Genomic DNA, 26921 nt, shown 5'->3' with positions numbered 1-26921 from the left:
AATTAAATAATCGGGTGGCTGGCGGGCCAGGAGAGGGAGTGGTGAAGCTGTTATTTGTTATCCCCCTGTGTGGGGTCACCTGCTCCGAGACAGGGATAGGAGTGGCCAGCGAAGGAGAAGCCAAGTGCCTGTTGGCATGGGCAGGCTTTATTTTTGAAATCAGAGTGGGTTTTCAGGCTGAATTATGACAGTTCCTTCCAAATGCCATGAAATGGTATATTATTACCCCTTGCATGACTGATTCATTCAGCTGGGAGCTGGGGAGAAACAGGCCTGTTGAGTTACCCCATAGCCAAGACTTTACCGAGAAGGTGGGGCGGACAAACTGGGCACTGGGCTTTTTCTTCCTAACTCAATCCGTGTGAAGTCAATAGCCCGCCAGAACCCAGGCTTCGGTGCATTTTTCCAATGTCGTCATTGTCAATGTCTCTGAAAGTGCTGATTCCATCAAACTACCCCTTCCCGCGCAGATTTCCGTCAGTCGAGAAAGGAAAATTCCATTAGCTGGCCATGATGCTTTAAACAAGCAGCATGGCTTTCCTCTTCATCCACGTCGCGGGGGATCAGCTTTCTCCTCTCATCAGGAATTATAACTGTGTGAAACCACCTTCCCAAGGAATGCATGGGGCATTCCCTATTTACTCAGGGAACGGTGGGTGCAGTAATTGACAATGTGGTTATTTTTGAAGCACAAGAGCCATGTTATTAAGACAAAACAAAGCACAACTATAGGCAGATGGCGTGCTTCCGATGCACTAGGTCAGGAGCAGGCTGACTTTTCCTGTAAAGGGTCAGAGAAGAAGCATTTTTGTGTTTTTCAGGGCTATGTCCATATGTGTTGCACATTATCTTTTATTTTTATTGGTTTTGCTTCTGCTGTTTTACGATCCTTGAACCATTCGAAGAAAGATTCTTAGCTCGGGGTCCAGGCATAGAGAAGATACAGCTCTGGCTTGTCCAGCTCCAAACAGTGGCTTAAATGTGAGTCTCAGAATGAATTTTCAGGGTGGTGTAGAGAACATTTGTGTATTGACGAGACATCTTGGGGTTTAGAGCTAGTCTTCTCTGTGTCCCATCTCTGCTGTGGCTACTCTGAGTTGGGTTGTCTCAAACTTGGTCTCACCCTCTTGGAGCAACTTTTTTCTTATCTGAAACACTGGATAATACCTACCTTATATAAGCAGATGACCATTAGTTTTGAGGACAATAACCTTATTTTTATTTGAAGTAGGAACTCTGATCCTAATGCTTGCAAGAGTGGCTAGCTTCAAGTAGACACTCAATAAATGCTTAGGTGAAAGACAAGATTAACATTAATAAAATATTATCTACATGAGAACCTTAAAAAAACACTATCTACAACTTTGGAAAATGTGGTTGATTCATTAAAACAATAAAAGAATGCTTGTATTTGTATTAGTCAGTGTTCTCCAGAGAAACAGAACCAAGTATCCTCTTGGTTCTACATATAAAGATATGTAGTATTTATTATGAGGATTAGCTCATAGTATTATGCAGAATGAGAAGTCCCACAGTCGGCCATCTGCAAGCTGGAGGTCCGGGAAAGCCCATGATGTAGTTCCAGTTCAAGTCTGTTGGCTGGAGAACCATGTACATCAATGTCTGAGGGCAGAGTAAAGTGGGTATCCAAGCTCAAGAAGATAGTAAATTTACCCTTTGTCCGCTTTTTTCTTTGATTCTAGCCTACAATGGGTTGAATGATGGCTACCCACCTTGATGGGGTGATCTTCTTTACTCTATGAATGCAGATGTTAATCCCTTCCAGAAACAACCTCACAGACATACCTAGAAATAATGTTTTACCATCTATTTGGGCATCCCTTAACCTAGCCCAAATTGACATGTAAAATTAATTACCATAGCATTGTTTAGGCCAGGGCAGAAATAGTTTACATTGTTTTCAAGAATATATAGATATAATATCATAAGAACATAATCATGGCTGAATCCTGACGGAGATCAAATAGTAGCCATCAAAGGCATTGTAATGTTGGCCATTCTTTCTTGTTTGGCCCAACCTGGGTTTACAGAATGCTATAAACAGAGGGAATTTCTGTAATTCCTACAGAAAGATGCAGAATAAATGAGAGAAAGAGAAAAGGAGAAGGCTGGCCACAAGTGTCAAGGGTGCGCAAAGAAAAGGGAAGAGAAAAAAAGTAACATTACATATGATTAGCATACATATCAGAAATAGTGAAAAGACTGGTTGCTTTCAAGATAGTCACTTTAGGAAGCTATACGCTCTTTGCAAAGATGGACAAGGCTCTTTATTCATCTGAAAGTACCATTTGCAAACAGCTATCTGACTTTAGGACACACCCAAATGCCTTAGTAATAGTGAATCTTTGTGTGTGGTAGAAAGGTATAGAATTTATAGGTCCCAGATGCTAAATTCAAATATTTATCCTCTAATTATGTGATAAAGAAAATATGATAAAATATTTATTTTAGAATCTAGGTGGTATGCTAATTGGATTCCCTGTACATTTTTCACCTTTTTAATAAGTTAAAAATTTTGCACAATTAAACATTAAAAATTAGGAAAAATCGATCCTCATTCTTCTAACCGTGTATATTACTCTCTAAACCTTAATTTCATTACCCACAAAATGGAAATCATGAAATATATCTCACAGGATCATTGTGGGGCTTGGTTGTACCATTCTACATTCAAGTCTTTGTAAAGGGAAATTCACAATGCAAATGCTGTTTATAAAATCTATGTCTAGGGAAATTTTTTTAAAATTCTGCTTTGTAATGGGCAATGCACACAGGCTGTCTACAGTGAAGAGTCATTCTTCTGATCTCTCCTGGCTTTCACCATCTCCCTTCCTAGTGGTGACCTCATTTTTCATGAACATTAGTAACAGAGTAACCTTAATAAAGCAACGTCTCCTGTGTCTGTAGTGATGTCTCTTTTCATGTCTAATATTGTGTATTTGTGACATCATTTTAATCAGCTTTGAAGGACTTTTGTCTTCTTAAAGGACTTAGTCTTTCTTAAAGAATCAACTTTTGTCTTTGTGATCCTTTAGACATGAATTTTGTTTTTCATTTCTTTGAATTCTGCCTTCAATTTTGTTATCTCTTCTTTGGCTAATTCCTTTGATTTCATTTTGTTGGTTCTCTCAAAACTTCCTAAGTTAGGTGTCAACCTCATTTATTTATACAAACGTATTTTATGGGTATTATATTAATATGTAAACATTCAAAACTATTTCCCTTTGAGTATCACTTTAGCTTCATCCTTAATCTCTTAATATCTAGCATATTTATTATAATGCAGTTAAATATCCAAAATTCTTTCTTCTGTGATGCATGGGTGGCTTAAAAATTATTTTTAAAATATCTTAATCTGTATTTATTTTGTTACCTTTGGTAACAAATTACTACTTTAATTACATTACATTCCAAAAAAAAAAATGTAGTCCATTAACACCAATTATTTGGCACTTGGCAATGCTTGATTTATAGTCAGTGCATGGTTACTTTTGTTGTAAATGTTTGTGTGATTTTTTTAACTTTTAAATTTTTTTAAGTTTACTTATGTATTTTGAGAGAGAGAGAACATGAATGGGCAGAGAGAGGGTGAGAGACAGAATCACAAGCAGGCTCTGCATCATCAATATGGAGCCTGATGCAGGGCTCGAACTCATGAACTGCAAGATCGTGACTTGAGCCCAAATTGGAAGTCAGATGCTTAACCAACTGAGCCCCCAGGCGCCCTTTGTTGTAAATGTTTTAGGTGTGCCAGGAAAGAGTGCTTACTCTCCATTTGCTCTGTATTCATCCATTGGGTTAAATTTTAATTAGGAATGTGAGATTCATGGCACTCATTGCCTTAGACCTTCATATTAGGATAAGATGAAGCTACTCTTAACATCTTGTTACATATGCAATGGCTCTTAACACAGAGATGGGTGAAAAGTGGATGCTTAATAATTGTGAGTGTTCTGAGGTCAGGAACACTCTCAGAAGTGACTGTTTTGAGGTCAAGAGTGTCTGTACCTCTCTGTCTTCATAGATGCATAACAGATAGTCAGTGTTTGTGGAAATAATGGTGACAGATAATTCACTTTTGTTTTCCTGATAGGAAAAGAAAATTGATTTGGGAAAAAAGAGAGAAACTTCAGTTGGCTTTATAGATAGTAAGACAGGTTATATTAGAATGGTCCTAAAAATCCCATTTTACTGAATTTCTTTACATAAAGAAATCAATGGCCTATCCTCAGGTTTGATTTATGTGGGAACTGCCTGGTGGTCCAGGGACAGAGAGGGGGCTACTGAGAAGAACTCATATGCTCTGGATGAGACATTATGGTATTCAACAGAATAGAATAAAGCATTTTACCACCCATTGGTATTTCAACATCTTAAACTAATGATCAATAAATCTGATTAAATAAGATTAGAGGTCTCTAAGTGCTAAAATTCCCATGGCTCCCATGGTGCTCTCTGTCTGTCTAGCTGTTGTCACATTGGAGGATAAATCCAATCATTAAACCACATCTTTCTACAACTCAGACCTATCTTAATGGCAAAGGTGAAGGGCAGAAAGAAACCTGTGTGTCCTGCATGTATCAACCCTTCAGGGAGGTGAAATAAACAGAGGGTCAGTGGTGAGATAGCTTTGTGTTTGTCCTGTTTTTCATCTGAAATGTATTTTTCATAGTAATGGTAATAGCTAAAATGTATGTGGTTTACATATATAAATTTATTGAATCCTCTTAATAGCCCAATGTGGTCGGTATTGTCCTTAGCCCCAGTTGGTAAATGAAAAAATTGAATACAGAGATGTTAAAAGATTTGCCAGTTGGTATATTCATTAATAAACTACCTATTTTCACTACTACTTTAGTAACTCTGATACATCATCTTAGCCGAAGTAGCTCTCAGCTGTTGGGTAGTGTCAAGATTACTCTGTCCATGGTACTCAAGTAGCTTCTGTAGCTGACGATGTGATCCTCAACAGCAGGGCTAATGTCTTTCTCCTCCCTGTGAAGCATATAGTTGTACTTGATGTATCATGTGATTGAGTTATTTCTCTTCATTTTGCTGGTTGTCTTGGGTACTGTGCTGGGATCTTGCATGTCTTCTCTCTCCTTACAAAAACAAGGGATCCACAGAATTGAACACTGGAAGGGAACTTAGAGACCACCAAGCCCAGCATTCTGAAATCATGGCTGACCACTTGCTTATTATAAATGCAGGTACTATCCATTGTTGGAGAACCTGTGGATCACTCTGAGCAAGAATCATGGATCTCCTCCACACAAATCCCATTTTAAAACATGTATTCATGAAGGTCCAGGGCGGGGGTGGGGGGTGGAGTTTTTCTCAAGGTTATTTAGTTTCTGCTGGCGAATATCAGAGTCAGGGCTGACATGTGATAAAAGCCAAGTTTATGTTTACAGTATAAATTCCCAATTCAGCATCCCATTCCAATGGTGCATCCCAATAAAAAATAAATTCTTAAAAATTCTAAAGATAAAAGCCACAGTAAACGTAATTGCTGCTAACTTTGCTTCCCAACTCCTCTCTGTTATGTGTGGGTTTGATTTTAAGTGTGTAGAAATGGGGAAAAAAGGAGAAAGAAAGTTCGATCTGCATAAGAGGTTTTTGAAACGAACCTTGAGATGACTATCAGGTGAGAAAAAGGAGTTAGAGAAAGCAAAATCCAAGAAGGAAAAGCAGGTGGCTACGACCAATGGAGGAAGGAAATTATTTTCACACTTTGTTGTAAGCCATGAGGTGGCTAAGTGCCACTAAGAAACAACAACAACAAATCATGGAGCAAAGCTGCGTGGCAGAGAGAAGAACATTTGTGTGTTGATTTCTCACTGTGCAAAATGAGACACGAAAGTGGCAAATAGAACAGGGCCATGTTGGGTTTGAGGAAGGCACCTGGAAATCAGCCAGCACCTACAGTCTACTAAACATCAAGAAGGAGAGGAAGGATGTGGGTGGGGGAGTCACCCCTGTGCTGTTCCCTGATTCAAGGTGGAAATGTGTTTATTAAATGACAAGTAATTTGATAACAATGAAGCTTAGTTGCCAAGACATTTAACAGGTACTAAAATGTCATATTGATTTGAACCTTGCTCTAAATGGCACATTATGTTGTTAGAGGAGAAAATTAAAAATCAAAACATGAGAAAGATATTTAATTAGGAGCAATCCTTTTGCATAAAAATGCTGCAATGAGTGTATTGCAGGCCATGCTCTCTACTTTTTCAGATACCCACTGGAAGCCTGTGGTCAAGATACAGCCCTGCTTAATGCAAGCCTCTCACTAAATTTAGGGTACCAACCTAACAGCTTAAATGTCAACTGTGGGGGTGGGTGTGAGGCTCAGGTTCAATTCAAATCCATAAATGAAGTTTCTAGAGTGTTAGAGAACAATGAGTAAAAGGACTTGAGTCAGAGAGAAAACTGTTAGGCTTGCTTTTTGTCTCCAATTTCAGGCAAGTTCTTAATCTTCCCTCATCTGTCAAATGGAACCAATATTATCTGCCTTGCAGAACTGTTGGAGTGAATGTCATTTTTAAACTCTTGTCAGCTGTAGAGACTCCATAACTGGTAACTATTTGTATTATCAGTAGTAGTAATATTAAATAATGTCATGAAAAATAGCATTTGCCGTCAAGAGTTTTGTACTGCTTAATTTGTCGTCTGTTTTGTAATATGATTTCACTGATGTAAAGTCATACGTATGACATTCCTTCACCCATGTGGGACCCTCTTGAATGTCTCTCTGGGCTTCTCATTAGGGAGAGTCAGCTTTGTTGGCAAAGAGGCAAGGTTTACCATTCTTCCAGTTGGATACTAACCCAAAGTGTATATACCTTTCAGTAAGTACATTTGGGCTGTTGAGTAGCCGGACCCTTGGAAAAGAGTAAGGTAAACCCTGAAGACGAGGTTACAAATGAGGCAGATAAAACACTACTGAGTGACAGGCATGGGCACAGGGACTCAATCTTGAGTGAACAGCAGGACCTTTCTTCTGACTCCTCTTCAGGAGTGCCTTTTGCTCTAGGTATTTATTCAGCAGATCCCTGTGTTTGATAATAAATACTAGGTGAGAGGCTGAGCTGAGCTCCTGAGTTTCCAACTTGCCTCCAATCCTATGATCTCATGGCTTCTGATCACTGAAAAACCCTTTGGAGGAGGTCCATGACATTTGGGAATGCTACGCTTCCCTGTGTATGCTTCCATTACCTCTGTAAGAGGTAATGACCCCTCCCCCGTTTTTCCACCCCTTGCTCTGAACTCCTTGCTTTCTACACACTTTGAGTAACAGCATGAGCTTTGGGCTTTCTCTTGTGGACTCTTCGAAATGAGAAGCAAAGCCTGATATCTGTTGAAGAGAGATGGGCAGAGGCACCATGAGAGGGGAGGCTGAGTCAAAGGTGGGGGGGTTCGCTCCTTTGCTACATGAGTCACTTTTCCCTCCCACAATCTGGATTCCTTAAATTTCATTGAAAGGGCAAATGACTATATAGACATGACGGGGATTTGGAGATTTCGGAAAGGTGTTGAAGCTGAAATGATGAAATCCATGAATGCCAGAATACCCTTGCCTTTACCATGAAGAGACGAATGACTGGATTTATCCCCTACAACCTTCTTTATCTCCAATAAGGCTCTGAAAGCTACCGGCTATAAAAATGGGCCATGACACACACACAAAAAAACCCTCTATGCTCAAAACTATTTATCACAGCATGGTTTGCAATATTAAAAGACTGCAAGCAAACCCAAATGTTCATCATTGAGGAACTGATTGGACTATCCATGTATCTACACAGTGGAGTTCTATGCAGCTGTAAAAAGGAATGAGAAATACCTCATTGTGTTGCCATGCAATTATCTCTAGAATATATTTTTAACTTACAAAAGACAAGGTGGAAGTAAATGTGCTTTATCTCAAGGTAACCAAGTAGATGTCAAGGGAAATTTCATTTAGTTATATTCTAGTGAACAAGGAAGTCAGAATAGAATAAAGCTATCACTATTTACACAATTGAGTCAGTGAGTGGGTCTGGTCAGCAATCATCATTGGCATATCATCACACACACACATACAAAAATAGAACCAGACATCATATGCTTCTAATATAAGTATACAATGCCATTTATGATGTATTCTTGGCCAAAAGAAAATCATTTGAGCAAAACTCTAAGTCGAAACATAAATTTATAGGACACACAGGAGACCAAGAAACAGGTTAAAATATATAATGGCGATATAATCAGTAAAATCCAGACTGAGAAATTCTGCATGAAAATTACCTTGTTTATCAAAAAACAAAGGTAGAGGAGATGAGGGGGAGGAACCTCTGGATCAAAGAGGATTTTTGATGTTAGTAGGAATTTTTGTTAATTTTTAGGTGTGGAAATGGAATGTGGTTATTTATTTTTAAGGAGAATATATATGTACTGAAATATTTGTAGAGGAAATTATATAACACTTGGCATTTGCAACAGAATAATCTAGAGAATGAGGGTAGAGGAGAACAAAAGTGGCTACATGTTGATGATTATTGAGCTTGAGTGATAGGTAAATTACTTTCATTATACTCTTTTCCTTGTGTACGTATTTTCAAATTTCCGTAATACATATTTTAGAAAAATCCTCATATCTTGGTCTCAAAGACAAAATGAAGACCCAGGAGGTAGACGTTATGGATAGGGATTTTTCCACTTAGATGTGTAGAGATGGGGCACCTGGATGGCTCAGTTGGTTAAGTGTCCAACTTCGGCTCAGGTCATGATCTCATGGCTTGTAAGTTCAAGCCCCATGTTGGACTCTGTGCTAACAGCTCAGAGCCTGGAGCCTGCTTTGAATTCTGTGACTGTCTCTCTCTCTCTCCCTCCCCTGTTCATTGTCTCTTTCTCTCTCTCTCAAAAATAAATAAACATTTAAAAAGTTATAAAAAATTAAGATGTGTAGAGAGAACTATAAGCTATGTATTTCTTTATTATTACCAATAATAATAATTTTATTTGCTTACTACCTACTATATGCCAGTAGATTCTAAGCACTTTATCTGTTTTCATTGACTTAATGATTCTGGAAATCCTGTGAGGTTGGTACTTTATTATTCCCATTTTACAGATGAGGTCACTGTGATATAGAAGCCAAGTAAGCCTTCAAGGTCACACGGCTCAGAATGACTGAGCCAGGAATCCAATGGTGGCAGCCTGGGTCCAGGATTCAGTGGCTTCAGCCACTTCCTGAAATGTTTGGATATATGTTACAGAAAGTAGCAGCAGTAACATCAGCAGTAAGAGCTAGCGTTTATGCTGAGCACTCTTCTCTGGCATGGGCTGAAATAAATATTTTATGTCAGATGTCTTTAATTCGAGACAGTCCTATGTAGTAGTCTTGTTTTCGTTTATAATGGAGGAAAACAAAACTCAAGGAGGTTAGTAGCTCATCTACCATCACTCAGATACAGTCTGGTGGAGGGAGGATACTATGTAAGCTACCAGTTGCTGAGTAAAAAACATCCACCACTTACTGGCTTAAAATAACAGTTCTTTATTTAGCTCAGAGTTGCAGGTGGCCAAGTTAGGCTGGGCTCGGTTGAATGGTTCTTCTGACCTTGGCTAGGCTCTCTCATGAATCTGTTACCAGCTACATTCTGGCTTTGCTTGTGAGAGTCAGCTGTCTATTGGGTGGAGTCCTTTGGTCTCATCTTCCCTGGTAGGCTGGCTTGTTCTTACGATGGAGGCATGGGGCCAAGAGCATGAGTGGACTTATACAAGACATCACTTTTGCCATATACAGCCCAGATTCAACGAGTTAGATAGACTCCATCTTTTGATAGGAGAATATCGTAAATTGATTACATTGAAAATGGAGTGGATTCTGGGAAGGAGAGAAAATTGGGGCCATTTTTGCAATTAATCTACCAAAGGCACAAACCCAGCTCTGAGTAATTTGAAAGCGATTGTCTATCCGTCCCTCATTTCAGGTTCTACTGAAAATTTGGATTACTTATTACCAGTCTGGTCTGAACTTAGCTAAATCAGAGTTCTCCATCCAGGTAAGTTCTAAGTGCTGAGCCCATGTATCCTTGGAGCAGGATATCAAGGGCTTGCTGTTGTAACTTGCCGTAGGACAGGATTACACCACAGGAAGGCAGAAGACTAGGTACCATGGGAAAGGAGAACATTAACAAAAAGCCCCAGTTACCAGGTAATGAGAGATTCCAACAAGTAAAAACAGCAATGCAGCCATAATAGAATTTCAATGAGATAAATTCTGCTTTCTGCCCAAGTTTAGCCACTCAGGGAAGAAACAATTACCTTGTGAAAATGGAACACTCACCCTATATTATCCCTTCATTAAAATATTCAAATGAAGGTAACAACACTGTTATAAGCTCATTTATAAAGAAAAATAACATTAATGCATTTAACGCTAATGCATTTACCTCAGAGCACTTCCCAGAGATGTTAAAATGTGAAGTTTATAAAATGTTCAGTGATGTTGAACTTGAATTGCAACCTAATGCTTGAATTGCTACATTTAACATTAAAAGCATGTTATTAATCTTCAATTTAGGGGAGAATAATTTCACTCACTGTGCAGGAAAAAAAAACCAGTTATGATGGGATTTCATTCAGATCAAATTTGCTTTAATTGCAATTCTATTAAATTAGAAATAGACATTTTATCCTGATATGATTCTTTGATGTCTTTAGTTTTAATGCTAATAAAACCATTATCACCACAGGTGTGAGCTGCATTACGTACAATAATTAGGACTTAAATTAAAGATGTGTCAAGCTACCCAAAAGTAATTTGGGAAACTAATGCAAAAGAAATAAATCAGGTGAAACTTAGGGAGGTAGGTTAGTTCCCTACACCTTTGCCAACATCAGTTTCTCATTATTGTATTTTCTTTTAAGAATAAGAATAGGACCATTAAGAATAATACCTTCAAGACATGGTTTAAGAAAGTATCGTAGAGCAATTGAGTGGAACACTTGGCAGGCAAAGAAAGGCAGTGTAGAAGGATATTTAATAAAATGAAGAGATATAAACAATGTGTGTTAAGTAAAGACAAAGTCATAAGTCTGTATACTATACCGTATTTATAAAGTATGTGGAGAAAAGTGTGGGAGGAAATACAAATGTTAATGAGTCATGAATCTTTCAGTGGGGAGTTACAGAGATGCTTTTTAATGTTTTGATTCTGGGTTCTGTCATCATTTTTGATAATTAGCAAATATTCTTCTGTATTGGGGAAAGTCATATCCAAGAACAAAATGCATTCAGGGTGACTGAGCTTGTCATGATCAAAGACTGTTTTGTATTTCTTTGTCACATCTAAGCACTGAGATGAGTTCAGGCAGATAACACCCTGTGGGGTGATGAATGAATGAATGAATGAATGGGTGAATGGGTGTGTTACAAGAGCTGGAATTCAACATGGAGCTAACCAGAAGGTGGTCAGGAATGATGGCTTTGCCTTTTGTTTTTCCTGTGAAGACCTCTCTTCAGAATCAAAATCTCTTTATGTTCTTGAAGCATATTAGAGGAGAGATGACCAATGTGACCCAATTATGCTCTTCTCCAAAATGGACGAAATCTGGGGACAGAACCAGAAGACATGAACTCAGTGTCAGTACCTCAGGTGATAGATGAAAATCTCCCTCTCTGCACACAGAAGTAAATTGACCTACATATGGCAATGTAACAGGAGACTTTTGGATTTTTTTTTTTTTTTGCCAACCTTTGTTAAATATTTTATTAATGTTCGCACCCACTGTGTATCAGGGAAGGGACCATATGCTGTTGGAAAGGCAAAGATAAATGGAGACATGTTTTCTGCCCTCAGGGTGGCTTGGAGTAGAGAGAAGGGAACAGGCTTTAAAAATCCAACATTCCTAGGGTCTGATCCAAGTGCCACTGGTTCCTGGCCGAATGGCAAGTGACTTGTCACTCCCACCTCTGTATGCTCATCTCTAAAATGAGAAAACCAATCAAAGCATACCGAATTTTGTAAAAATTAAACCAGATACCATAAAAACAAGTTGGTACATAGAAAGCACTCCGAAAAACGTAACCATCCTCACAAAAGAAAAAGATGTATAATAAAATACGACACAAAGTAAATATTTTAATGTGCCTTGCACTTGGTTTAGGCTGAATTTAATTGATTTCCGCATCCACCTGGTCTTACCCTCCCTAACTGCTGACGACAAGGAGGACCTTCTGTGCTCATAGCAATTTCATTATATCAAAGCAGATTTGGTTGCCACTGTGATGGTCTTTTGCCAGGAACTAAGAAATTTCTCAACACTGCCATGTCTGCTACTCTCTATCCTCTCTGAATCCTCAAGAGAACCCTCTAATGATTGGAGAAGGGTGTATGAGTCCTCTATTGCTGTGTAGCAGAATTCCTGTGAGTCAGGAATTAGGGCTTAGCTTAGCTGAGTGTTCTGACTCACTTCCCGCAGACAGCGGTCAGAGTGTTGGCCAGGGGCCGGAGTCTCATGTCAAGGTTCGACTGAGGAAGAATCAGCTTCTAATCTCACTCACGTGCCATGACCGACGGGATTCAGTTCCTCGTGCCTGTTGGTTGAAGGCCACCTCCATTTCTTGTCATGCGGGCTCTCCAGAAGGCAGCTCGCAACATGACAGTTGGCTTATCAGAGTAGGAGAGAGAAAGAGAGGGGGGAAAGGAAGATAGGCAAAGAGAGGGCTCTCTTTGTAATCTAGTTCAGAAGTGACATTCTGCCATCTTGTCTTATTCTACTCAGTAGAAGCCAGTCTTTAGGTCCAGCCCACATTTGGGGAGTGGGGAAGGGGAGAGAGCATCATGTAATGGACGTGGATACTGGGAAGTAGGTGTCACTAGGGGGCATCTTAGATAGTGGCCTTCCATGATGGAGGCTTAAAGAATCACTTAGATAATATTTGAACCTGTGCCTTAAAAGTGCCAGTGTTGGAAGCCCAGGTTAGGCAGGTTTGGATCTTGAGGTCTCCATGGCGACTCCTGCTTTCTTCCCCGTGATTTGAGCCTATAAGCCGACTTACTAATGACAAAGAGGACAGAAAGAGAGCTAAGTCATCAAGAGTGACCTTGACAGGTCAACCTACCAGCTGCATGTTCAGGAAAAGGTGGAAAGACCTGAAGAGCCAAACTTGGCTCAGTATTCCCAGTGCTCACAGACACACACACACACACACACACCACACACACTCTTACTATGTGCCAGACCCTGTTCTATGTGCCTTACAATTCTCTGAAGTCATTACCATTGTTATCATCATCCCTATCCTGCAGATGGGGAAACTGAGCCTCAGGGAGATGGGGTCTTTTAGTCCAAGTGCACACAGCTACCAAGGTGGGAGGATGGGGATAGACACACAAGCCCTCTCTCAGTTGCTAGGGTATAAACTTTCCCTGCAGCCCAGCAACTCAAGCCAATGTCCAGTGAAAGCTCTGGCCTATGATTCATGAAATTAACAGCTTCCCCTTTAGCACAGAGCTGCAAAGTGTCAGGCAGAGGCAGAAGTGACCGGGGAGGGGAGATCCTATCTGTGCTGTCACCTCCTGCAATCCTTAAAATATTTAAGGGCCATATGATGTTTTGTTTTCTCGGCTCACAACACCTTGCCCCATGCCATGGACACAGAAAGTTCTGGGTGTGACAAGCCAGTGCTTATGCTCTTTGCACCTGCTACTTGGTACCTATTGGCCAGAGGCTTAGACATCCTGTGTCTCAGTTTGGCAGTCCTAACAAGCATAGACATTGGCCTCTGACACACCTGAGTTCAAATCCTGGATTTCTTATAGTTTGTGTGACTTTGACCTTACCTTTTTTTCTTTTTCAATTTTTTTAAATGTTTATTTACTTTGAAGAGACAGAGACAGAGTGTGAGTGGGGGAGAGGCAGAGAGAGAGGGAGACACAGAATCTAAAGAAGGCTCCAGGCTCTGAGCTGTCAGCACAGAGCCTGATGCAGGGCTCGAACTCACTAATCGTGAGATCATGACCTGAGCAGAAGTTGGACGCTTAACCGACTGAGCCACCCACGTGTCCCTGACCTTACATAGTTCATCCTGAGTTTCCCAATAATTAAAATGGGAGAATAATGTCTTCTTGTGGGGTGGTCTTGATGATTCCACAAAATTGTTTGCCAAATGTCTATAACGGGGACATGCATTCCATAAATGGTAGCTGGTTTTATTCTTATCCACCATCATCCAGGTTTTAAACAGGGCACTTTGCTTTCACTTTCCAATCCAGCTTCCCCCAGACAATTTTCAAAAATGTCACTACTTCCCATTTTTAAAGGCAGAAGCTTTGTGCACAGCATCGAAAAGGCAAAACATTTGAATCTATGACTCATAGTACCTTAACACTACTTAAATCCCCCCCCCCCGCAAACATCTCAGTAGCTTCATAAACTTGTTTTTCCTCTTTCCTACACATCACAGGGGGCCCTCCTGAGCGTCTGTCCTCCATGTGGTATGTGGGGACCAGGGGCCCCCGATGCTGTGGCTGTGTCGCCTTGGGGCTCTGCTTCTAGCACCAGTGATGAGACTACGAGGTCTCTGGTGACCCAGACTTCCTTTGGCCCAAACTAGTCACATGGTTTTACCTAGTTGCAAGCCACAGCTGAGAAACTCGGTGTCTGTGTGTGCCTAGACGGAAAATCAAAACTGCATTGTCCCTGGCATCCAACATAGCAGAGAACTGGGTAGACAGGTGAGAGAAAGTTCAAATGAATGAACATTACCTTAATATTGCCACGTGGATGGACACATTTACCATGTTGGGGTTTTTTGTTTGTTCATTTTTAATACCTGGTCTTGCAACTATCATTTGAAAGGCGGCATTACTAGTCTAGGCTGTGTTATGATTTTTCCGACTCATTCCCCTATCACGGGGCAAATGTTGAGGATCATTCTGGTTCCCTTCCCCAGAATGTTACAGCTTTATACCGTGAACACTGATTATGTCAAAGCGCCCACGTCCAACGGAGGCGCGTTGCCGGGCAGTTACAAGCCAAATGCCGAAATCAGCCACTGTAACTCTCATGGCTCCTTAGGCAAAGGAATATTCACAGTTCCAGAGGCCAGCCTGACAGCTCTTACCCCAGGTTCATTGCCTCTGAATTAGAAGGGGAGGGTTAGATGTGTGCCTGAGTCAAATTAAACTTGACATGGGTTGTATTTTCTTCCATAGAAGCCAACCATCTATATTATAATGCTCAGTGGCCAGCGGCAGGGAAGAGGAGTCGTGGTTTCAAATGATCGCGTGGCTAAAAATCAAAGTATGGAAATGCTTCCCGGCGAAGCTCGCCCCTTTCCGCCGTGCAGCACAAACCGTAACTGCAGTCTGGATGGCATGGGGATTGCAGAAAGAGTGCAAATAAAATGCAGATTTGTTTCCATTTCATTCCATTCCAACGGCAGTTATTCATAACAGATAATGTGCAGCCGCTGCATTTCCCAGATGCAATGTGCTAAGGGTTTTGTGCAGTTAAAATTGGTTTTATAGGCAAGGGAAATGCCACCAGCCCTGCAAAATTGCCGCTACACTTTCACTCCCGGATTTAGCTCTCCAGGATGAGAATTCAGATCCTGGGATAGTTGTTGCCTCCGTAATGCAAAATCCAAACTACCAGAGTCAGGATTATGCTGGGAAATTCACACGCACACAGAGCGGCTTATATAACGCTATAAATTAAATATGAAGCCTCTTTGTGCTTTCAGAAAATCAGAGAGAATCAAAGGCTTGTACAAATTCTTCTTAGTCTGCTTGGAGACATTGTTGCCCCTGGAGGCTTCTGCACCCTGAGTCCTGATACTGTTCACATGCCTTTTCAGTTCTTTGTCATCTGCTCCAGGCAAAGGGTTAATCACAATTGACCTAAATGGCTTTTAACTCTGCTTTATGGCACTTTAAGACAGACCTGTCCAGCAAAATCTAAACCACATGGCAAGTGCCAGGGAAGGAGGGCGTGGGGGGCAAGACTGTGTGTGTGTGTGTGTGTGTGTGTGTGTGTGTGTGTGTGTGTATTTATATACATTATATATATATCTAACCCAGCTTTGCTCCTCAGAAACAGTTTATTGTTACCACTGCTCCAATTTATAGCGATGGGAAAACAGGCACCAAGGACGGACAAGTGGAGCCATTGCCAAGTAGTATTGGAGACTCTCTGGTCAGAACATAATCTTCATACGTGAAGGACATTTTTCACGTATAAAGATTACATTCTGACCCGCAGAGCTTAGCACTGGCTTTCCAGGCTTGTGTCGGATCCTTTTTTACTAATCTGCGCTCTCTTCAGACCAATGCCCCCTGTTTACTTTCCGTTGGTTTGATATTTTAATTTTCAGAGGTTGGGATCTCCCTGTGTTTTCCTGACAGTGCCTCTGGAATACAGAACCCATTTGCAAATTCAGCATTCTTTTGAACTAAAGTGTGCTGATGACCGCCCCACCCAGGAGTGTATAATGAGCAGAAAATGTGCTTAGTGTACCCCAACACGGGACATGGTAGGCAGTCTTTTAGCATCCACATTGGACTGCACACAGGCAAGACTCTGCACCCCACGGCTGCCACAAAGCCAGGGTTGCTGAAGGCAGTTCAGACCATGCATGGCTGTTTCCCCATCATTCTCTGATCAGGATATTTAAAGCAAGATGTGCATAATCAAGTAATTCTGATTCATTTTTTGGGAAGCGATGGCATTTAGTGAAATCCAGTAAATTGTCCCTTTCAGCACTAATAACATGTTCTGAGCCTTCCCTCCTAGACTTTGTATAATGGTAATATAATAGGATTGCTATGGCAATTAAGTGATGGCATATTTTTGGGCAATGGAGGGCATCCGCTGGGGCACACACCATTAGTAAAATGGAAACCTTGTCACAGGATGGGTTGGAACCTGGCTCAGGAGTGGGGGACACGAGGCTTCATCCATTTTATTTCTTCAAGAAATTTGGGGGTGATTATAAAATCGCTGGCCTCCACTACCCCCCCCCACACACACACACACTGGGATTGCACTGGGAAGGGTCTAGTAGGGTGTCTACGTAGCAAATGACCATCATCAGCATTAAAGGAACTAACAAATATTTATCTGCACAGATGCTGGATAAAGTGGATTATCAGATTTGCTTTCTGATGGCAGCAGGGCAGCATGGAGGAGGATGTTCAATACCTTGTAAACATCAGTGACTCTTTTGTTTGCAGACCATTTTATGGTTTCCATACAGGGGAAGCTTCTTGGGATCGCCTTGGCTGTCCTCTTACCCCCTGCTCCACTTGTAGACACACCAACTACTATGTGAGATGAGTAGTTAAGAAAACATCCCCATTTCACAGACGAGGATACCGACTCCTGATGCTCAGTCCCAGCTTAGGTCCCTACAACTGGGCAATGCTGAAGAGGTGACACCTTGACTGGCTGGCATCAGCGAATCTCTGTTCTTTTTCACTTTACAACTGGCATTACAAGCATTTGTTAAAGCTGGAGTTTAGTACATGGGTGATTGCTCTCTGCTGTCCTGTGCGCTTTGCTGTGTTTGAAGTATTTCATAATGAGAAAGGACCAGAAATAAAATCAGCTGATTGCTGAAAGTGGGGATAACAACCCCAAAGTATTTTGGGGGGGGGTGTTCATTTTAGAACATGGATCGTATAGGGACGCCTGGGTGGCTCAGTCGGTTGAGCCTCCCACTCTGGCTCAGGTCACGATCTTGCTGTTTGTGGGTTTGAGCCCCGCGTCGGGCTCTATGCTGACAGCTCAGAGCCTGGAGCCTCCTTCGGATTCTGTGTCGCCCTCTCTCTCTGCTCCTCTCCTGCTCATGCTCTGTTTCTCTCTCTCGAAAATAAACGTAAAAAAATTTTTTTAAAGAAAGGAATGGATAGTGTAAATGGTGATACTAAGTGCTCATTTCTGGGTTCCCATTTCCCATAATACTGTCTTTGGAGGAGCAGCAATAAAGCAGTGGTTGTAGGGTTTTCACCCGCAACCGTAAGGGTTAGTGCTGTCAGGAAGGTGAGAGCCTTGAACACGGTGTGCTGGCAGTGCGCCAAGCAGGGCAGGGCCGGGGGTCTTTACACATGTTGTCCCTTCCACATAGAATCTTCTCTCTGAGCCATCAACTGTCTCCACCAAGTGTCCTTGTTCTGTCTGCCAGACCCTTTAGCAAGATGACAATGAGCTAACTGCTCAAGCTCTTGTACTCAAGGCCACCTTCGTCCATTCACCATGGGAAGTGGGTCTCCTTTTAGTCAGCATGACTTATATCCCTCTGTTTTTATTGTGGTAAAATACGCATAATGTAAATCTTACCATTCTGACCATTTTAAAGTGAACATTCAGTGGCATTTAGTACATTCATGAAGTTCTGCAGGCATCACCTCTGTCTAGTTCCAGAATCTCAGACCCCAAAAGGAAACCCCATGCCCACGAAGCAGTCACTCCACGTTCGCCCCTCCTGCGGTCCCCACCAATCACGAATCTGCTTTGCTGATGAATGTGCCTATCCTATTTATTTCTGTATAGATGGAATCATATAATAGGATTTTTTGTCTGGTTCCTTTCACTTACTGTTTTGCAAGGACACTATCAAGAGAGTAGGAAGACAGTCCACAGAACTGAAGAAAATGTTTGCAAATCCTATAACTGATAAAGGCCCAGTAGCCACAATATATAAAGAACTCTTATGACTCAACAACATAAAGACAACCTCAGTTAAAGATGGGCAAAGGACTTGGATAGACATTTCTCCAAAGGAGATGTACCAATGGCCAAGAAGTGCAGGAAACTGATGCTCAACGTCATTAGTCATTAAGGAAATACAGATCAATACTCACCCCACACCTTGTATTCATCGATGTATGATTCTTTCATTCATATCCATTTCCTCCCCTTGACTGAAGGTTTCTATCTCTGTTCATTTATTGTTGTGATCTCAGCACGGTTTGGCACCTGATAAACCTCAGTAAGTATTTGTGAATAAATAAAGGGATGGAAAAGGAGAAATAACATGCTTTATAGGGTCAAGAAAGGAAACAATGTCAACTTTTTGAATTATGGAAACATCACGGGCAGTGGTGGATGTCACGTTCATGGACAAATAAAGTAGTCTTTGCCCCCCCCCCCCCCCCGCCCCGCTCTTAGATTGTATCTCCGGACTATGATACATCACGACTTGATCATTTCTTTTGGTGATGGTGGTTGTGTTGTTGACTGCTGTGGGCAAAGTGTTGTGCTTAGGTGCTGAGAATATGGCTGTGAGTTAATAAATACATGGCTTAAGCTTCACATAAATTCTTTGGCACAGATATCAGTCTCTCGCTTTGTAGGAGAAAGATCTAAGGCTCAAAGAATCCTCCAAGTGAAAGATTCAGGGACACACAGGTAGGAACTGAGTGGTCATACATCCCAGCATCTTATGTCACTACCCCATACCCCCCCCCCCCCACATTGCTTCTGCAGTCCCCACGTTGGACACAGGGCCTGGGAATGGGCGATAGAGGAAGACAGGTAATAATAGACTCTGGATCTTTAAAAACAAAAGAAAGGAAGGAAAGAGAGATTAAGTCTTGGACCCCCATTGCTTCTTAGGATGAATAAAATGATAACAATAGTATTTATCCAGTACTTTATGCCAAGCACTGCCCTAAGCACTTTACCCCATTGTCTCCCTGAACTGAAAACTGAGTATGGGAAATGCATACTCTTTTGGACAGGAGAAAACTGAGGCACAGGGAAGTTGATTTACTGGCTCAGGTGCACCCAGGTAACAAGGAGAGGTACGAGGATTCGAACCCAGGACTTCCACATTCAGTGACCACGTCCCTCATCACTAAGCTGTAGGCACCTCCAAAGAAGAGTACAGCCCAGGGGCTCAGAGTAAAGTCACAGATTCCATTCACATCCCTGGGAAGTAACACTTTGTAAAAACAAGTGTTGGTAGTTCCCAGTGTCATTGATACACCAGTGGGGAAGGACGGGACTGTCTTGTCCCAAAACAGCTGGCAAGAAGAATTTCCTGCCTTCCCAATGAGTGAGAAGGCAAGCAGCATTCTTGCCCCTCACAGAGTCCTCCAAGCCTCCAACCGTGGACAGAGCCAAGCGTGCGGTGGCGTGTCCGGGGGCCGGCTGTCCCTGGAGAGTCCCCCACCATAGGGGCTGCAGATACCTCGAAATGAGATACCAACTGGGAGAGCAGGAAGAACGGAGGGCAGGAAAGCCGGCTTCCAGGCCCAGCTCTGTGCCTACATCGGCGATGGTCACCACGGAGCAGCCTCGCAAGCTGATGCCCGCCTCCGGACCCCTCTGCACTCCTCTTGCCCCACGTGTCCTCTCCCCAGGTCCTTGCACCTCTGGCCCCCCGCACCCCCCAGCTGTCGGCTGACACACTGCATCTTTCTAGAGGTCTTCGCAAGCCATCGAATCCACAGTGACAACCCTCTCCAACAGTCAGAACCCCATTAACCTATTTTGTCTTTTTCATAGTACCCACCGTTACCCAAAATGATCTTTATTCTCTTGTTTGTGTGTTCATGGGCTTACTCCTCTCCATGTAACCTCTGTAATTGCTTTCCATGGGCACTGCTGGGACCGAGAGAAGCACGTGACATAAGTTGAGTAAAAAAAAAAAAAGGAAGGATAAAAGACAAAAAAGGTGAGAGACTTCTACGATCACCAACTCTTCATTGTTTGGAAAAGGCAACGGAGGCACAGAGAGGTTAGCCAGCATGTCCAAAGGCACACAGCACGGCAAAAGGGAAAGAGAGCCTCACAGACTTCCTTCTCTCTGCCTCTAGCGTGTATTCCTTCTCCTGTGATCCATCACTGCCAGGATGGTCCTCATGCTCCCATGTGTGAAGGTTTCCTGAAATAATATTCATGCTTCCTGCATGGAAGGTAATCTGACTGTTCCGCTGGCTTCTACGCAATTCCGGAAATCTTCTTTGTTATATCAATTTGAGCCTTGCTGGTGTTCACATGAAGCTTTCTCTGCAAGTTTTGAAACAAACAGAAGAAAAATGTCCCTCACTCCAATTTGCCGCCTATCCTAACCCTAAGCAGTCTTTGAAAAAAAGGACTCTGTGGGACACCTGGGTGGCTCAGTCGGTTAGCGTCCATTTCAGGTCGTGATCTCGGGGCTGGTGAGTTGGAGCCCGTGTTGGGCTCTGTGCCGACAGCTCGGAGCCTGGAGCCTGCTTCGGATTCTGTGTCTCCCTCTCTCTCTGCCCCTCCACTGCTCGTGCTGTGTCTCTCTCTCAAAAATAAATAAACTTAAAAAAAGAAAAAAAAAGGACTCTGGTTCTCACTCTGCACTCCAAAATTGTTTCCTATATTTGTTTAACAAATGTATGTTGTTATTTTTAGGATGAACGGTAGATAACGGGAGAGAAGAAATGGTGTTTTAAGAATGTTACCATCTAGACAACCTCTCCTTTAGATGAGTTTTTGCCTTATTGCAGGCACTTAAACACTGGAGTAAGAAAAGCATCCCAGTTTTGATCATGTTTAAATACTCACTGAAAAAAAAAAAAACAAAAAAAAGAAAAAGCAAAAAGCAAAACAGAACTTAATTCAAGAAGAAATGTGAAACCCTCTTGATCTCTATGGAAACATACCCAATTATCAAGACAATTTCCAAATAACCCAAAAGCTTGTATAAATGTCTCTCAGCGCTGGAAGAGTGAGACTAAATATTTACCACATGCCAAACAAAATTAAGATTTATCTGGCACCAAAGGAAAAAAGAGAAAGCTGCTTCTGCGTGCCGAAATCCCACCGCTACAGAGAGAAGCAGGGCCTTTTGAAAGGAAAACGTTTTAACTGTGTTTACAAGGGTCATTTCAATGTTTTTCAAACTCTGCTACTAAATAATGCATGGTACTCGAGTAGAACACTGAAGCAGCCCAGTGCTGCATTCTTGAGGGAAACCTGGATGTCCAGCCGGAAGGGAGGACACTGAGGACGGGACAGCCTGACTCCTGCCTTCCCTAGAGAGGGTGGCGAGGGGCCAAGGGAGGTCTGGGCCTCGGGGTCTTGTACAAGGCTTGCCGCTATTTCCTAGGTCACCAGGAAACTGGCCTCTCCCCAGGGCTGGGGAGCTGCAAGACGGTTGGTGGGGAGCTAGGCACCTGACACCAAATCTCAGCCTGCTCATTTCTTTGGAGGGTCCATTATTTAACGGGGGTCGCCAGCTAAGCAGGAAGAGTTGCTTAGCTCTCAGAGTCTCAGGAAGATTAAATCAAATAGCATGTTCAAGGCGCAGTGACTGGCACATAGTAAGCACTCAGTTAATAGTAACCATCTCAGTAGGAGGCAGAGACCACTATCACCGCCACGTGTATCTCATGTGTCCTCTGCATTTCTTGCCACCCCTGGGGGTAGGTTGGGGCCATGTGACTCATTGTGGCCAATGGGCTGCCAGCAGAGGTGACGTGGGTCACTTGGGACAGAGGCAGGTAGGCGGGTAGGGGTGGGTGCGTGTGCTTGAAGCGCTCTGCTCGGCTGCCGTGGCAGCTGTGGGAGCCACGTGGAAATGGTGGCATCATGAGATTGTAGAACCTCCACGAGTCTGATTTCCGAGCCCGTGAAGCTCGCTGCTGACCCTGTGGGACAAGGAACAGGCGTGAGAAGTCCTGTTTTGTCGTGAGGCTGTTGGGATTCTCGGTTAGTTGGCCACTGCAGGATGGCTCTGGTGACCAAGATGCTTTCTGTTTCTCCTATCATTCTTCCATCACAGCAGAATCAAGGGCAGATTCCGGGAACCAGGAGCCCTCAGGGGGGGCATTCTGAAGCTGGTGTTCACACACAGACATATTTTTGTCAACTCATAGCGTCTCTGTGTGTTTATATATATATTAGACAATTTCTTTCTCCTTTGGATCTTACAAGGAGTTTTTGCTTTATTCCAGACATTCACAACATTGGAATAAAAAAAGCATCCCGCTTTTGAAAATTTTTGAATACTAACAAAAAACAAACAAAACTTAATTGAAGAAACTTAAAGCCCTCTTTATCTCTATGGAAACAGCCACTTATCAAGTCAATTTCGTATATAGTATATGTATATAGTATCTTCTGTGTATATATATGTATATATACACATAGCATGTATTTCTATATGTGTATATGTGTATATATATATGTATGTATATGTGCTATAGGTGTGTGTGTGTGTGTGTGTGTACCCAACTCTTAATTCCTGCCTGCTGTGGCTTGTAGCAGATTCCTGCATTCCCTAGAGAGGGTGGCAAGGGGCAGAGGGAGGTCTGGGCCTCGGGGTCTTATACAAGGCTTGGTGCTGTTTCCTATATCACCAGGAAATTGGCCCGTCCTTGTGAGCAACCTTAAACAGTTTCTGAAATCAGGAAGGAATGTATCTATTTCCTTCCAACGCATTGTTGCTACCACCGCTTTTCTGTATTTAGAAACCCCATCCTGCCCCCTGACCTTTCATTGTTCCCATTTCTGCCCTGATACAGATCTCTTCCCCTGACAGTCAAGGCTCTCTGAGACCTGACCTATTCATTCCTATTCCTTTCTCAAGACTCTCGTACTGTCCAGCTGTGCTGTTCACATCCCTTCCCCATCTTTGAAGGATTCCAGATTCTGAGTACCCACATCTCTTCTTTTATCATGTTGCCATTCTGAAACATTTCTCTGGCATCCTTTCCAACTCTCTAAGAAATAATAAAAACCACTTACTAAACATGAACTTAGTGTCTATTTTTCTTGAAGGAAGGGACCCTACCATAGGAAACTGAGACCAGACTATTATTTTTTAGAAATTGTCCCCAAGATTCCATGGACCTTGCCTTTGGCTTTTTCCTTTTTTTCTTTTCTTTTTTTTTTTTTTACTTTACGTATTTGGAGAGAGGGAGAGGGAGAGAGGGAGAGAGAGAGAGAGAGGGAGAGAGAATCCCAAGCAGTCTCTGCATTGTCAGCGCAGTACCCGATACGGGGCTCGAACCCATGAACCACAAGATGACGACCTGAGCTGAAATCAAGAGTCGGATGCTTAACCGACTAAGCCACCCAGGTGTCCATGGATTTTTTTTATAGCAGCTTTATTGAGATAGAGCTGACATACCATACAATTGGCCTATTTAAAGTATACATTTAAATGGATTTAATATTAATAATTTAATATATAATTTAATATAATCACAGAATTGTGCAAATGTCAGCACAATTTTGGAACATTTTCATCACCTGCCCCCCCCCCCCCCAGACAATCCATACCTATTAGCATTCACTCCCTTTCCCCCTCACCTCCAGCCCCTGGAAACCACTAATCGATCTGTTTCTGGACATTTCGTATAGAGTCACATTTAGCCCGAGTGTTACAGTAGAAGTTTTTGCACAAATGTGTGTTTTCATTTGTCTTGAGTATATCCCCAGGAGTGATGCAGCTAGGTCATTAGGTGAATCTGTGTTGCAGTGTGTGTGTTTTGTTGTTGTTGGTGGTAGTTAAATTAAAGCACGATTTAATCTCCCTTCCCATGACCCATGTGGGGAAGAAAGGAAAAGGTCCCTAGCACAGTGCTCACCAGCACTGTGCTTGTTTGAGGCAGGTCTGTCCCAGACCTGCCCCCTCTGGCAGTTTCACCCAAAATGTGGCCTGTTTTACTTGTTTGTGAAGGTGACGAAGGTTCCAGCCGGGAACATGGTTTATTTTATTTTATTTATGTATTTTAACGTACATCGATTATTTTTCAATTCATCAAACTGTTGCAACTAAAATCACAGATCACTGTTTTCACAATCCAAGATTGGGAAATACAAAATGACAGAAATTAAACATTTTATGCCAGGCTTATTTTTTTTTTTTTTAATTCTTGTTAATGTCTTTCAGATGATGAAAGATTTGTGTCCGTGATACAATGTGTTTGTAGAAAATAATGGTGGGAATGTGGAAGAACCGAGGGGAAAAGCTTTAGCCAACCCAGAAGAACAAACAAAACGAAAAAACAAAACAAAACCCACCACTGTTCCCATCTTTTCCTGTTTGCTGTAAATTCATTGAAAGTGAGATAGGGACCAGAACAAGGGGATTCCAGGCCCCAGTTCTGGAATCAGGCTGGAATCAGGCTGGAGTCTGATTTCCCACCCCCACCACCCAAGGGCTGTTTGCCCTCGGGCCGGGTAGGCGACCTTCTAAGATTTCAGGGAAAGTCCATCTACTTCCCAGGGCTGTGGTGAATTCTAGGCCTTGATGGAGAGACAGGGTTTAGCAGCGCATCTGGCGCGTGGTAAGGATCCAATCACTGGTCGTTATTTTATTGAAAAATAGTGCTGTTTATTTTTATCATCCTGTGAGCCTCTCCTCCATATTATTTAATACTCCTTTAAAAACATGACTTTAGGGGGGCCTGGGTGGCGCAGTCGGTTGAGCGTCCGACTTCAGCCAGGTCACGATCTCGCGGTCCGTGAGTTCGAGCCCCGCGTCGGGCTCTGGGCTGATGGCTTGGAGCCTGGAGCCTGTTTCCGATTCTGTGTCTCCCTTTCTCTCTGCCCCTCCCCCGTTCATGCTCTGTCTCTCTCTGTCCCAAAAATAAATAAACGTTGAAAAAAAAAATTTAAAAAAACAAAACAAAACATGACTTTCTTTTGGTTGCCTCGTCTCTTTCTGATACACCATCATTTATGTAACCTGTGTCCTAATTAGGTCCTGGATGTTTCTGAGCTCTAATAACTTAGATAATATTGCAGTTTCCGCGTTACTCTCGAGCCGGCTTTATGTTGATGTCCATGTCCTCTGCCTCCCCCGTCCTCGACACGTCTGGGATGTCCCCACCCCATGGGATGTCCTGGTGGGGAAAGACAAACTGCTCAAGCCACCTCGTTTCCCGAGACACAAACCCTCCAACGGAAAATAAAATCATCCATCGTTTTTTTCCAGGAAGAAGCCACGGTGTTTGCTCGCTCGGCAGTCCTCCTCTACCGTGGGGGTAATTTGTAGCTTGAATGATTGAGACAAACACTTGGCGTGAGTCGGAGAGAAGTAGGATGTCTGTAATTGGAATATTTTGTCTCATTTATTCTTGATAATGTGCCATATTCCACTCCATCAGCCAGAGGTGATTGTTCACGGCATACCATACACCTGCTATCAGTGCTTATGAAAACCAGATGTGGTTCATTGTTAGATGCTATTTTAAAGCAAGGGTGAGCCATTTTCCTCTAACGGCCCCTCCCTTCCTCATTCTCTCTCTCTCTTTCCTACAACTGTTTGTCCTCCCCAGGGTTCTAGTTAAATTTATTTGGAGTCCAGGGATGCTGGCCCATTTTTATCAAGTCTTGGCAATCTACTCAATTCCCTGCAGGTAGTGCAAGAAGGGGGTGCGTTGGGAGGAGGCAGGAAAGTCTAGAATGGTCAGGAGGGAATGCATTCCTGCCGGTGAGAGTACCTCCTCCTGGTGTGGCCAGAGTAGGCACTGAAAGATCTGAAAGGTGGTCCTCCTGGCGGGGATCTTGGTAAGGTCAGATTGGGAGTATTGAGCAATACGCCTCAACCTTTGATGTACATAACTTGGAATCTTGGTTCTGATGCTGTAAATCTGGGTGGGGGGAAGCGAAGGGAGGGGCGCCGAGATGATGATTTTCCTAAAAAATCTTCCAGATGCTGGCAGTCCTGATCCCCGGACTGGAATACAGCAGGGGTCAGTGCACTCTGCCTGCTGCCTGTTTTCATACTTTATAGGACCTAAGAATGATTGGGGCGGGGATGGGGTGGGAAGAAGTACACATACAAATAGCATTCATTACCCATGAACATTTCATAAAATTTAAATGCCAGTGTCCACAAATTAAGTTTTATTAGGACACAGCCACACACACTCAGGTCTGGACCACGGCGGCTTTCATACAACCTGTCACAA

The sequence above is a fragment of the Acinonyx jubatus genome, chromosome E3 (assembly GCF_027475565.1).
Source record: "Acinonyx jubatus isolate Ajub_Pintada_27869175 chromosome E3, VMU_Ajub_asm_v1.0, whole genome shotgun sequence".
In the NCBI taxonomy this organism is placed as follows: Eukaryota; Metazoa; Chordata; class Mammalia; order Carnivora; family Felidae; genus Acinonyx; species Acinonyx jubatus.
Note: the sequence above shows the minus strand (reverse complement) of the source record.